We start from the raw sequence: 10557 nt of genomic DNA, 5'->3' as shown, positions 1-10557 counted from the left end.
AGAAAGAAAGAAAGCTCAATCTATAAACAGACTACAAATGTCTTCATACATGTAATAACATTCCTATTACAACCACAGGACAACACACCTAGCAGTACATTTAACAAAATTAGTATAGAGCTATATGGTGGCAGGGGGAAAAGTGAGGGATACGAAAGATAATTAAGCAAATAAAAAGATATATTATGTTTATGAACAGGAAGAGTCTACATCACAAAGATGCCAATTCTCCCTAAGTCAGTGAAGTACTTTAATATCATCCTATGAAAATAACACATTCTTAGATATTGATAAGCCAGAAGAACACTTATGTGGAAAATTAAACAAGAATAGACAGTGTGTGGTAGGTTATATTTCTGTTCACCTAAAACCTGGTCCTTCCTCCCTGTATTAGTCAGCTGTGTCTGCCATAACACATTCCACGGACTGGGTGACTTAAACAACAGAAATTTTGTTGCTCACAATTCTAGAGGCTGAAAAGTCCAAGATCCAGATGCCAGACAAATCACTTCCTAATGAGTTCTCTCCTCCTGGTTTACATATGACACAGCCTTCTTGATGTGTACTCACATAACAGATAGCTAGATCTCTCTCTTCCTCTTCTTATAAGACCATCAATCCTACTGGATTAAAGGTCTCAACTCTTATGACCTCACAAGAGGTCACATGGGTGCCCTCCTAAGAGGGTACCTTCATAAAAAGGCAGCCACATTGGTAGTCAACATAACCAAAGTGTAGACATGTAGTCAGCAAATCTACATAACCAAACTGTAATAAAAACTTTGAACACAGACTCGAATGAGATCCTTGTGTTGTCAATGTCCTGTGGGTACTGATATGTATTGTTGGCAGAAATAGACAATGACCACAAGGCTCCACAAAGAGCAAACAACTAGAAACTTGTGCCAGGTGGTTCACAGATCCTGCGCTATGCACCCTGTTCCTTGGTTAATTTTAGTTGATCTTGTCATAGTAATAAATCATAACTGTCAATATAAAGCCTTTTCTAAGTTCTTAATTCCTTCTAGGATTACTGAACCTGTGGGTTTTCTTGGGGATGCCCAAATTTGCAGCTGTTATCAGAAGAATCATAGGCTTGGGGACATCTAAACCTCTTACAGAAAAAAACAACATAGAGATAAGCACGCCAAGGGTATACAATGATAAAATTGTCACACACAAAAAAAGATAACAGAAATCTGGGTAAATACAAATAAACAAAACAATGGAAATGGTAGATATGTGAGTAAACATATATATTAATCTTATTTCTGAACTCATTAAAAAGTCACTGACCCTTTGAAGCAAGAAAATAATGTATTGTGGAGTTTATAACATGTAGGAGTAAAAAGTATGATAAGCATGGAAGCTGGGAAGAGCTAAAGGGAAGCATCTTATAAAGTTTGTATATTATACATGAGATGGCATAATTCTGTTTGAAGGTAGCCTGTAAGTCAAACATGAATATGATGAACCATAAAACTACCATCAGGCCAGGTGCAGTGGCTCATGCCTGTAATCCCAGCACTTTGGGAGGCCAAGGAGGGAGGATCACTTGAGGCCAGGAGTTGGAGACAAGCCTGAGCAACATAGTGAGATCCTGTCTCCACAAAAAAATTTAAAAATCAAAACAAAAAAAAATCAAAAAGGTTACAACCAATAATCCAAGAAAGGCACTCATAGGTCATATAAAAAGAGAAAGTGGGCTAAATCTGGCATGGTAGCCATAATTTGCATATTTCTATTCAGTATGAGTTGCTTCTGTGGAAGAAAGACTTGACTTGGTGTAGTTAAAAAGAGAGAGAGAGAGAATGAGATGGACAATCTGAAGCAAAGTCTAGAGTACAGGAAATGTACATGTGACACAGATAGAAAATATTAAGTAGAGACAATAGACTTTATATTTTTTTAAGACAGGGTCTCACTCTCTCACCCCAAGCTGGAGTACAGTGGTGTTATCTTGGCTCACTGCAACCTCCACCTCCCAGGTTCAAGCGTTTCTCCTGCCTCAACCTCTCGAGTAGCTGGGACTACAGGCATGCATCACCATACCCAGCTAATTTTTGTATTTTTTGGTAGAGATGGGTTTTACCATGTTGGCCAGGCTGGTCTCAAACTCCTGGCCTCAAGTGATCCACCTGCCTTGGCCTCCCAAAGTGCTGGAATTACAGGCGTAAACCACCATGCCCAGTCAGATTTTATAATATAAAATACTTAAAAGGGGGGGGGGGTGCCAAGATGGCCAACTAGAAGCAGTGGCAATTGGAGGCTCCCATTGAAAAGATCCAAAATGGCACGAAAATCCTGCACCGGCTACCGAGATATCCAGATTCTGTCATTAGGACTGACTAGGTGGTTGGCATGACCCAATCAGAGAAAAGAAGAGCAGTGTGGTGCGGCAGCCCACCTGAGAGTGATAAGGGGCAGAGGAGCCCCCACTCCCAGCCAAGGGAGGTGGTGAGTGAGAGTGCTACCCTCACTCATGCTTTTTCCACAAAACTGTGCAACCCACGGATCGGAAGATCCCACTCGGGAGCCCACACCACTGGGGCCTTGGGTCTCAATCAGGGAGCTGTGCAGATTCTCAACAGCCACTTGGCTAGAATCGGCCTAAGCCTGCTGAGTTCCCAGGGAGAGGGGCAGCCATCACCACTGCTGCGGCTGTCTGCCATCTAAGCCATCTGAGATCCTTGGTGGAGGGGCAGCTGCCAATACTGAAGCTGCAGGGCCTCCCTGCAGGAACTCCAACTCCACTCAGGGGCTTAGGTACAGAACTCTGATCTCCCTGGACCTGAGCCCCTAGGCAGAGGGGTGCCCATAGTCTCCGCGGACCAGCAGACTTATTCTTTCCTCCTGCTACCTCTGAGGAATCCGGGCAGCCCAGACAAGTGGGTTTCCCCCAAGTGCAGCAAACCTCCTTCACCAAGGGACAGCCAAAGTGCTATGTTAAATTGGTCCTGCTTCCTGTGCCACCCAACTGGGCCAGACCCCCCAGCAGGAGCTATCAGATATCCTATACAGGAGCGTTCCTACTGGCATCAGGTCGGTGCCCCTCAAGGTCAGAGATTCCAGAGAAAGGAGCAGGCCTTGGCTGTTCTCCAGGCTCGAGTGACATCTCCAGGTTTGGGAGCAAACCAGATGAATAGGGACTGAAGTGAACCCCCAGCAAACTGCAGTAGCCCTACAGAAGAGGAACCTGACTATTGAAAGAAAAACAAAAAAACAAAAAGCAATGACAGCATCAACAAAACAAGTACCCACAAAGACCTCATCCAAGGGTCAGCAGCCTCAAAGATTGAAACTAGATAAACTCATGAAGATGAGAAAGAGTCAACAAAAAAACAATCTAACTCAGCATTAGAGAAGAGGACAGAGTGCCTCTTCTCTAAATGATTGCAACATCTCTCCAGCAAGGGCACAGAACTGGACAGAGGATGAGATGGACGAATTCACAGAAGTAGGCTTCAGAAGGAAGGTAATAACAAACTTCACTGAGGTAAAGGAGCATGTTCTAACTCAATGCAAAGAAGTTACAAACCTTAAAAAAAGGTTAGAGGAGCTGCTAGCTAGAATAACCAGTTTAGAGAGGTATATAAATGACCGGGAAGGGGTTTATTCGGCTGGGAGCATCGGCAAGACTCCTGTCTCAAGAGCTGAGCTCCCTGAGTGAGCAATTCCTGTCCCTTTTAAGGGCTCACAACTCTAAGGGGGTCTGCGTGAGAGGGTCATGATCAATTGAGCAAGCAGGGGGTACGTGACTGGGGGCTGCATGCACTGGTAATCAGAATGAAACAGAACAGGACAGGGATTTTTACAATGCTTTTCCATACAATGTCTGGAATCTATAGATAACATAACCAGTTAGGCCAGGGTCGATCTTTAACTACCAGGCCCAGGGCACAGCGCTGGGCTGTCTGCCTCTGGATTTCATTTCTGCCTTTTAGTTTTTACTTCTTCTTTCTTTGGGGGCAGAAATTGGGCATAAGACAATATGAGGGGTGGTCTCTTCCCTTAAAATGGTGACATATAACTTTGCCCTTTTCTATTTTTTCTATTTACTATTAACTCTTTTTTTTTTTTTTCTATTAACTCTTTTCTATTTACTTCCTTTGGTCTCATTTTCATTTAAGCCCTTTTGGTCCTTGAATTGCTCTAGAAGTCATTTACTTTTTTTTTCCATAGGAGAGTGAGTTTAATTCAGTTTCTAATAGTAGTAGGTTATCTTGCTGGTAAGTTATGGGCATTTGTTTATTAACAGCTGTTTTAATTAATCTTTGTGCTAGTCCCCTCACACAAGGGGTAATACAACATCCCACTGCTGTTAAGACTCCTGCCACAATTATGAGAGATGTAAGGATTAAAGCTACCATGCCTTTCCATTTTTTCCATTTTCCATTTTCACATTCATATTAATAGTTGACCACCAGAAGAGTCCTAAAACCCAGCAGCTATTTGGTTTTAGGCCTAAATTCATTAGGCACACCTCTAGGGACTCCAATTGAGTTAACATATGTATTGGGATTAAAAGAATTTGTCAAATCTCTCTGGTGTCAGTGGCCATGTGTATTTTTGGGTATCTTATGGAATGCCAGGGTGAAGGGAATAGCCAATTGGACTAAAGCACAAGTCCTAGTCCCATTGGATGGTAACAGGTTACGGAGGTTCCATTTCCCACAATACCACCAGACATCAGCCCGGGGTGTATGGAGAGCTGAGTAATTGCCATTGCTTGACTCACCAGTGATGTTTAGGAGGTAGGTAGAAGTTGAGAGTTCTCCCACAGGATTATTGAACTCTTCCTCCTGCCTAGAGAGCCAAGAGGAGTGGTTCATATTCCCTATAGAGAACAAGGATATTGCTCTGGGATCTGAGCTGTGGAATGTGGGAAAGAGCGATGACAGACTCTTACAAGTCTTACTTCCGCATGCATCCTTGTCCTGGTATAGAACCAACATACAGTGTAGTCCTTTAGGATGGGTATTCCATCCTAGGGGAAATGGAACCATCTGTGCCCAAGGTCATCCCACAGCAGTTACTCTTGTTGAGGGCTTGTACCAAAAATTTGACCCATTCGACCCAGGCGTTTACATCCCCATACCCTGTCTCAATTTCTAAGGTTTGCCTTAGATCCTTTACCATATTTTTCCCTTTTAAGGTCATTATTTGGTGGACTAAAGTGTTTATTAGGGTCTGGGGTTGTAGTCCCAGGCAAATGGGAGGTTGAGTTCTTGATTAGTTTGAGAACAAATCACCCTAGGGGGTCCTTCCCTGTGATTTCTGCCCCTAATGCATATATCCCAGATGCTACTTTTGGTTCTTGGTCTACAATGGCTGGATTGTCAATGGTGATGAGTATAGAATTGCATTTTAAATTCTGGAAGTTATTTGGCAGGGAGCCCTTGGACAGATGTAGTTTATTCTTTAAGGGTCTCCAGCTCAGAGTTACCTATTCTATGTTTACTGTTCAACCCTGAAATTGGGTAGTCCACCATACATTATCCCAGCTGGGGCAGGGTGATGCCCTACTGTAACCTGTATTTGGTTCAGGGAAAAGATATTTATCTGCCTGTGAGAACTGTCTCTGATTTTCTAAATTCCCACAAGTTAAAACCTGGCAGGTATCAAATCTTATATTCTGAGGTGCTATCGTCTTGGTCACATTAATCGCCAACCTGACTGGGTAGGGAAGAGTCCCCTGCCAGTTTCCATTTTGACCTTCTGCTCTTTGTATAGTAGCCCATCCCAGCCATATTAACTTCCAGAAATGGGGCCAGCCCATGTTTTCCTTTTAGATTTTTCCAAGAGTTAACTTTAAGGGTTCCTCAGGTGACCCATGCACTTTCCACTGGTCTTTTTCCTTGCCTTCTGGGGTCCCTTTTACCAGTCCCTTGACTTGAGTGTAGTGAGTCCACCTTTGTTCAGCTGTTTGCACATCCAGCCATCTTAGTGGTCAGGAGCACTTGATAGGGAGCTTCCCAACTTGGGTGGAGCTTGTCTTCTTTCCAAGTTTTAATCAGCAACAAGTCACCAGGCTGGAAGTGGTGAACCGTGAACTCAAGAGGCAGAGTTTGAGTCAGTAGTCCTTTTAACCTAAGAGATGACAGGGTGGAGGATATGGCCAGTATATAATTACTTAAGAATTGATTCTAGTTCAACCATTGTGGAAGTCAGTGTGGCGATTCCTCAGGGATCTAGAACTAGAAATACCATTTGACCCAGCCATCCCATTACTGGGTATATACCCAAAGGATTAAAAAACATGCTGCTATAAAGACACATGCACACGTATATTTATTGCGGCACTATTCACAATAGCAAAGACTTGGAACCAACCCAAATGTCCAACAATGATAGACTGGATTAAGAAAATGTGGCACATATACACCATGGAATACTATGCAACCATAAAAAATGATGAGTTCATGTCCTTTGTAGGGACATGGATGAAGCTGGAAACCATCATTCTCAGCAAACTATCGCAAGGACAGAAAACCAAACACCGCATGTTCTCTCTTATAGGTGGGAATTGAACAATGAGAACACATGGACACAGGAAGGGGAACATCACACACCGGGGCCTGTTGTGGGGAGGGGGAGGGGGGAGGGATAGCATTAGGAGATATACCTAATGTTAAATGACGAGTTACTGGGTGCAGCACACCAACATGGCACATGTATACATATGCAACAAACCTGCATGTTGTGCACATGTACCCCAAAACTTAAAGTATAATAATAATAAAATTTTAAAAAATTATAGTAAGAAATAAAAAAAATGTTTTGGGGATTTACATAGTTTACTTTATCTGAGAAATCACTGTCTTAAGGTTTTTGGAAGTCTAGTTCTGCTATTGTGGTTTCCCCTGTTTCCCATTCATGGCTCTTGTTTCCCTGTATGTTTCTGGGATTTGAAATCATGAGCTTACATTTGGTAGTCTTACACTGTTAAAATCTTGTAACTCCTAGTTTAAGGGTGAGTCCCTCCTGACAGTATTTGTGTTTGCTTCTTCGAGGTACTCTGGGATGCTATCAATCAAAGGCTTGTTTTAGATTGGTTTGTTGCCTTAGTATTTTCTGGACAGGCAGGTGATTTAAGTCTAAACTGCAAACTTGAGGGAAGAATTGTGGTTATAAACTCTTAAGGGGAATGCTTTTCCTAGCCACCAATTACTCCAAAATTGTTAAATGTCCCAAGCAACAACTTTTGTCAAAGATAGATTATTTCCAGTCTCCAATTTCATTTTGAACCTAATCTTTTTAGGATCTCAGCATTATAGTGGGATGGGATTTTATCTTGACCTAAAACCTGAATGCACAGCTTATCTCTCCTTTTCCCTGTTACCATTAAATACCGTCTTGAGATTATCAGTACTGGCAAACACCTTGCAGATGTTGCATTCTTAACATGAGTTTACCACTTTGGCTTTCAGCTGCATTTTTGTTTTTTGAATCCTGAGAGTTACAATTACTTTTTTACAAGTTTAGATGATTGTTGTTCACTTCATTTTATCCAGCATAATAGGTGTTTTTTATGGGGCCTTTCCCCACCCCCCCAGGATATGGAGTGAGTACCATGTTGCCAGAAATGAAAGTAACTATATGTATAATTTTAAAGATGTAAAAAAAATGTATTTTAAGTGAATGTTCACAGTCATCAGGAAAAATTTCCTGAATTTTCTTTGCAGTTCAACAAAACATGATGTACTTTTCCCTCTAGTTTGAATAAACACAATCTATTTTCACATATTGCAAAGAATTTAGAAATAGTTCATTTTGGGCAACATATAAATACATATAATTAATCAAGTAATAAAGTCCAAATAATTAGTCCTTTAGATTTTTATCTTAGTCATCTTGGGCTGCCACAAAAGACCATAACTTGGTGGCTTAAACAATAGAAATTAACTTTCCCACAGTTCTGAAGTCTAGAAGTCCAAAATCAAGGTGCTAGCATAGTTCATTTCTGGGCTGTCTTCTGGATTGCAGATGGCCACCTTCTCACTGTGTTCTCACAGGATGGGCAGGAGTGGAGGGGAGTGAGAAAGTTCTCTGGTGCATCTTCTTATAAGGGCACTAATTTCATCATGTTGGCCCTACCCTCAAACCTCATCTAAACCTTATTATCTCCCAAAGGCCCGATATCCAAATATTGTTACACTTCAGATTACGGCTTCAATATGTAAATTTTAGGGAAACACAATTCAGACCATAGCAATGTTCAAATGTATGTCATAAGTTCAACATATACTTCTTATTAAATAAGACTAGAAAAATACTTTCTTAATACAATGTATTTATCTCAAAACAAATGTCAACATCATGTTTAATACCAAAACAATAAAAGAATTTCAATTGTAGATAGAAATAGAAAAATAGGCTGGGTGCAGTGGCTCACGCCTATAATCCCAGCACTTTGGGAGGCTGGGGTGGGTGGATCACCTGAGGGACCAGCCTGGCCAACATGGTGAAACACCATCTCTACTAAAAATAGAAAAATTAGCTGGGCATGATGGCAGGCGCCTGTAATCCTAGCTACTCGGGAGGCTGAGGCAGGAGAATCGCTTGAACCCGGGAGGCAGAGTTTGCAGTGAGCCAAGATCATGCCATTGCACTCCAGGCTGGGCAACAAGAGTTAAACTCTGCCTCAAAAAAAAAAAAAAAAAAAGAAAAATTATATTTAATATCACTATGATTTTTTTCCAAATAAACTTAAATAATTTACATAAAGAAAATGCTCAGCTTTTAAGTTCACAGTTTCATAAGGTGTGACAAATATATATACCTGTTTCAATCTTTTGTCCTATACTATTTGCTTTCCAGCTTCCAACATTTTTTATCTTGTCTATCCTTCTTATACTTGATTCCTATCCTTGTGGATTTATGCACTTCTAAAATTATCATTTACTCTGAGTCTACTGGGGACAAAGAGAAGATGAAAGCAGATGTGTTTGCTCAATCCACCATCTTTACTTGAAAGTTTCCTGGGAAAAATTTCTAAAAGGATCTAACTCTACTTATGTATCAATTACCATTTGGAACAAAATAAACTAACCTGTAATCTAAAGGCTTAAAACCACCACCATTTATTTAGGTCACGATTCTGTAGGTCATTGCCTTCTCTTCCCTGAAACTTCCTCTTGCTTCTATAGTAGAATCTGTCAGTGGTTGGTCCTGTCTTAGGTTGTTCTCTGCCAAACCCTTGCCTGACACTGGCAGCCACCTCGGTGGTGTGCCTCTCATTTCTTAAGTTCTGGTCTTAAAAATAAATTGTAGAGAGAAAGCTTTTTTTTTTCTCATATACTTCATAATAATATATTTGTATGTGTTTTAAAAATGTAAGTTTAATTAAAACATATGAATAAAAGCCTTTATAATAAATCCCAGCAACTCCAAGCAATTTCTGATCTAAATATGTACAATTACCTTTTCCATTTCAAATTTTTGAAAAACTGGAATATTTGAGGAGCTCACAGTTGCCAAGAGTGTTAATATTTTCCAAATAGGCAGTATATCTGAGAAATGTGAAAGGCAGCCCTGTCCTAAAGCTTCATTGGATAAGGCAAATCTTGAGTTTCCACAGCTGCTGGCTTCAGCCTACCCAGAGGAATAGTTTTAGAGAGATATTAATCTCTGAGAAATCCACAGTAATTCATAGAATGCTTGCACAGTGATTCAAGCAGCATGTGTAAAATTTATTTAGTGTTTGGCCGGGAAAAGTTTTAATTATGTGAAGTCTTCAGAATGAGAAGAAGGTGACTAAAGATGTTTGACCAAATCAGTCATGGAGGACCAGGATTCTCCCAGACCTCCCTCCAATTTTGTTTTATTTCTGCAAACCTCAAACCATAAATGCAAAGGAAGCTCTCATGGAATTGGATGATGGCACTGTTAGAACCAAGATGCAACTAGCAGAAACGTCATCCAAGACAGGAGATATGAACAGCAGCAGTCTTGAGCCCTCCAGTGTAGCAAAAAGGTCAGGTGTCCAGTGGTGGGTTGTCTACAACCAGGGTAGGCTCAGAGGTGAAAAATTATGGGATTGTTGAAAACCCAAGAGGCAGGATGCAAGATACTTCCATCAAAAACCCCAAGTAAGTGCAAGGTGGAGTGTGACCACCTGCTGGTCAGCTCACTTTCTGAGTTCCTGGCATAGTGTGGTGTTGAACTTGAAGTAGCACTTGGAAGTGGAGAGAGGGCCAGGGTTCATTTATGAGGATGATACAGGCATGGGGACTGGGCCTTGCAGGAAGAAGAGTTGAGCCAACCCTACTGGGCTTAAAAATGGTCAATAATCAGAAACCACAAGGTGTCACCTAGGCTGATGGAACAGTTAGAAAACCACAGTTATCTTTAAGGATGAGTTTTCATCCTCTAGGTTTTGTCCATAGATATTAGGACCCCAGCACAAGACTTGGGGCAGGGGTTTTTGTCCCAGGTGACTGTGTCAGAGCCTCAGAAAGGGGACAATAATTTTCGGAGACAATCAAAAGCTAGTCCTGTGAGGTAGAACACAGAAGCCGGAGTGAGCCTGCAAGGTTCTCATAATCATCCCTAGAC

Source organism: Gorilla gorilla, chromosome 1 (assembly GCF_029281585.2).
Source record: "Gorilla gorilla gorilla isolate KB3781 chromosome 1, NHGRI_mGorGor1-v2.1_pri, whole genome shotgun sequence".
In the NCBI taxonomy this organism is placed as follows: domain Eukaryota; kingdom Metazoa; phylum Chordata; class Mammalia; order Primates; family Hominidae; genus Gorilla; species Gorilla gorilla.
The sequence above is the reverse complement of the archived record's forward strand: the minus strand, read 5'-3'. Positions refer to the sequence as shown.